Source organism: Chinchilla lanigera, unplaced genomic scaffold, assembly GCF_000276665.1.
Source record: "Chinchilla lanigera isolate Chin_1 unplaced genomic scaffold, ChiLan1.0 scaffold00018, whole genome shotgun sequence".
Taxonomy (NCBI): Eukaryota; Metazoa; Chordata; class Mammalia; order Rodentia; family Chinchillidae; genus Chinchilla; species Chinchilla lanigera.
Window position 1 is genome coordinate 26,796,928 of NW_004955419.1, and position 4,556 is coordinate 26,801,483.

A 4,556-nucleotide genomic window follows, 5' to 3' on the forward strand; every position below is an offset into this window, starting at 1 on the left:
ACCTGGCACATAAAAAGCAGTCCATAAATGGTAGTCAAATGGTGACTGTGTTAGTGATGCCGATGCCCTGCTCAGGTTACCCTTCAAGAGAATCTGCTAGACAGCTTCTAGCTTCTTTGCCTCCAAAACCTTTTTGATGTGCTCTAGCTCCTCCCATCAGTGACCTGCATAGTGGATGCATGCCATCTGGGCAGACAGCCTTAAGGACTCCTGTAGGCCTGGCCAAAACTCTCTCAAAACAGTGTCGTGGGCTAAAGCACCTCACTTTCCCCTTTCCTTCCTCAGGCATCTGACCGCATCATGATCTGAGGTTCCCTTTTCCTTCTCCTCCACCTTCAGCTTGATCTTTCACAGATATTTTTCTCAGAAAATAGTCCCTCCCTAAAAAACCCACTCCAAAAATCTAGACATCTGATTTTCAGAGGACCCAAATCAACATAGGGGTCAATGAAAAGAAATGCTAGAAGAGAGTTCATAAATAATAAGACTATAGATACACTTGCATAAGAAATTTATGAGCTCAAACTTTAATATGCACCAGAATCATCTGGGGATCATGTTGAACTGCAGATTCTCATTCAGTAGCACTAGAGTGGGTCCAAGATATGTACTCCTAATAGGATTCCAGGAGCTACTAATGCTGCTGCCTCATGGACCACATACAGAGAAATAAGGTGCTAGACATCTTCCGTTTGCCCCCTCTCCCTCAAGACAGGGTCTCACTATGTAGTTCAGGCTGGCCATGACTCACTATGTATTTTAGGCTGACCTCAGACTCATGGCTCCTCCTACCTCCCAAGTACTAGGATTACAGATGTGCACATATTTGCTCCTCTCTGTCTTCCACTAGGCTCTGTACCTTGGGAAGCTGACTTACGGGGCCTGTACTGCCGGCTTGTAGCCTCTGGCTTCCTTTTGGACTTCCAATAAGGAAGGATGGCAAGAGATGACAGTTCAAAAGAGAAGAAAGTCAGAGGATTTTATTCCTCTGGGGATTACCCTCTTACTGAGTTGATGTGGATTGGCTGTGTCCCTCTACCAAATGCCACAGTTCCTATTGTAGCTCTCTGCAGTTTTCTCCCTTTGGAATTCCAGTATTGCTGTCTCCTCCTTCAGACCTGGGATGCTAATGGCTCCTTAATGTTGCCAGCCCTAGAGACTGTACCAGTCCTATAGCTCTTAGTAACCCATCTACACTTGTGTAAAAACCCCTTTAGTAAACTATCATCAGTTCCCCAGCTAAATGTGCCTGCTAGGAACATGACTGCCATAAGTGCTATTCAATGCAAGGTTTTTTTTTTTTATATATATATAACAGCAGAATACTGGAAACAAGCCAATTTTGCATCATTTAAAATGACTGAATAAATTATGGTATATCTGTTGAGTGATGTTATATGCAACCATTGAAAAGGATGCAGCTGATGTTCATTCACCTACAGGGAAAGATGTCCAAGACATTTGCTAAACCGAACAAAAACCAGGCGAGATTCAAAATAGCATGCATCCTATGAACCCATTCATTTAAAAGAGTAAATAGGAACCCAGTCATTTAAAAAGTAAATGATGCTTCTGTTAAGGCTTGGATTACAAGGGATGACAGCTTTGCTCAAAATAAACCTAACAGAAAGAGGTGGGAGGTTTTTTCCACTTGATCTCTATCACTTGGATCTGCTTTCTTTCGTGGTGGCCTCATTAGCAGTCAGACTATCTTTGAGTTAGGGTTACGAGATCCTGACATCCTGACAGTGGGTGACCTTGCTAGAAAGGGCCTCATTCCCAGCCACTTCAGCAAACAACCTGGGCTGCAGCTAATCAGGATGCGCTTAAACATGGACTAATCACTAATCCATAGGACCAGGGGAGGAAGGCGGGTGGGGGACTCCCCAAGAAAAATAATATGTCTAGAAGGGACATTTTGCAGTAGATATTTGTTATCTTTTTTCGCAGAACATCTGAATCACTTCTTACAATGGGGAGTACCCCCCTCCTGGGGCAGCGCCTACCTCCACTATTGATGCTGAAAATGCCAGAAACTTGCTTTCCCAGCATCCCTTTCTGTCAGGCACAGCATGTGCTGGAGGCTGGGCCAATCAGACACTCCCACCTCAGGCTCTGAATCTGAAGCCAGAGACGCCAAAAAGAGCCTGAATAGAGTCATCCATCTCTATACAGTATGCAGCTATGGCACAGTTTGGGGGCATGGGCCCTGGCTTGGGGTTTCCAAAATGTGGGCCCCTGTGGGATCTGTTAACTATGGAGGAAGCTTATATTAAATCGTCTTTCTGTTTAAATAATCTGGAGGGTTGATTTCTGCTGCTTCCAATCAAGATGCTATTATCAGTGCCTACATGTGTGTACACACATATTTTTATATGCATGAAATGTTTCTGGAAAGATAAATGTGAATACTGGTTACCTACGTAGGAATAGGACTGGGAGAGTGATAGTGTACTTTTGGGATTCTTTTCTCTTCCCCTCCCCTCCCCTCCCGTCCTCTTCCCTTCCCTTCTCTTTTCTCTCAGTGCTGGGAATCAGATCCAGGGCCTTATACATGCTAGGCAAGGACTGTACCACTGAGCATTAAGCTACACACCCTGCTTTATAACGCATTGGTACCTCAGTTCACGAACTTAATTTGTGTTATGATTTTGGGGAAGACTGCCTTGTTTGTGTTTGGGTGAGATAGAGGGCCATGGCAGTGTTTGTTACCTGATGCAGAGTCTAGAAACAAAAACAAAATTTTGCCAAACACTCCTATTTGCAAACAAAAGCACTCATGAACCGAGACACTGCTGTACTTTTCATGACTAAAGAACTAGTTAGTAAAAATAAAAGACATTTGAATAAAGAGAATCAAACAAAGGTACAATTACTGGAAATTTCCAGGGAAACAAATGTCTTCATGAGACCTTTCAAAGGAATCTCATCCTCACGGTTGTTAATGCAGCCAAACCTGGGAGTGAGGGTCCCCCCTCGGATACTGCACTCAGTGGCTAGCACCAGCCCTGCAGCTCGCCTGCTCCAGCGTGTCCCACAGCTCACATCCCATGGTTCATGCTCAAAGAATAAACTCCACAGTCTTTAACCTGGTACCAAAGCCCTTTGCAATCTGAGCCCCGGGGACTTTCCAGGCTTTTCTCCACTTGTACATTTTACCTGGAACACTTTTGCTTCCAGCCCTGCCAGCGAGATCCTCAGGGCATCCTTAACTGCTCTGATCTGCCAAAGCCATGACTCAGCCTTCCTTGTGCCCTCACCAACTCTTGCTCTATAATAATCCTGCACAGATGCGACTTGGTCGTGTAACAGTCAGGCACTGTCCATCAAGTGTGTGTCTGGCCTTTTGGGGCCGCAGCTCACAGTCTACGGAAACCAGTTACCCCATCCTATGGAGTGTGAATGTTACTGCCATGGCAGGTGGCGCAATCTGAGCTATTTGGGGGGCAGAGTGACTCTTGAGAACCTGCCTCGTTCCTCTCCCTGGATGGCTCCTTCCCCAAATGCTTCCTTACTTCCTCCAGGTCTCTGCAAAGGATACGCTGTCAGGGACATTTATTTCGTGATAAAACAAAATCTTACCTTCTACCCCATTTCCCTGGGTTTGTGTTCTCCTGTCTCCATAGCACTCATCTCCCTGTCAAGTTAAGTAAATGACTGTGCATTCTCAGCCTGTCTCTTCCACTGTCAGCCCCAGGAAGGCAGAAATGTCCTCTTGTCCCCAGGTCTCTCTAGCAGGTAGACAGACACACCTGGCACTAGCAGGCAGAAAAGGAATTTTTCTTTTCAAGAAATAATTGTCGAGAATGAAAGAAAACTGGACGCCGACTCTTCTATAGCATAGCAGGACACAGTGTCTTAGGCCTCCATTGCCTCATCTGTAAAATCGCATGAGCATATGATTTCTGGTAGCTAGCAGGCCTGCTCTGAGGACCAAGCAAGTGGCTCTCCACCTTTGACACGCGCCGCCGTAGACAACTGAGGGGCGCGTTAAACCGCGGGTTACTGATCCCAGACCTGGAACCCGGTGTTAGAGTTTCAGACTGGGTAGATCTGGAGCGTGGCCAGAAAAATCTGTGTTTGTAAGGATGTCCCAGTTGGTGCTGGGACTGGCATGTGAGCTACACTTCGAGGACCACTGACAGAAGAGACAGGGGTCCAAGAGATGAAAGACCAGCACTAGGTGCCCCGAAGGGCATGGAGGAGAGGCTGAGCAGATCCATTAGTTCCTTAATGCAGTGAACTATTTAGGAGGCACAAACTACGTATTTAGGAAGTGCCAGGGGCTGAGAGGTCCTTAGAGCAACGGGTCTCGGGCCAGGCCGGTGTGGCAAAGGCCTTAGAGCTCGGCCTGCCCTCGCGCAGTGCCTACAGAAGGCCGGCCTGCCGCTCCGCACCCACACCCGGCAGGAAGTCATCCCGGCCACGGGACAAGGCCCCCGGCGGGCGCCGCAAAGCGACAGGCCCAGCGGGCGGCGGGGAGACCGACCGAAGCCGCCGGGAGCTTCCCGGAACCCGCCGTCCCCTCCCACCCCGGCTGCGGCGGAGAAGGCGCG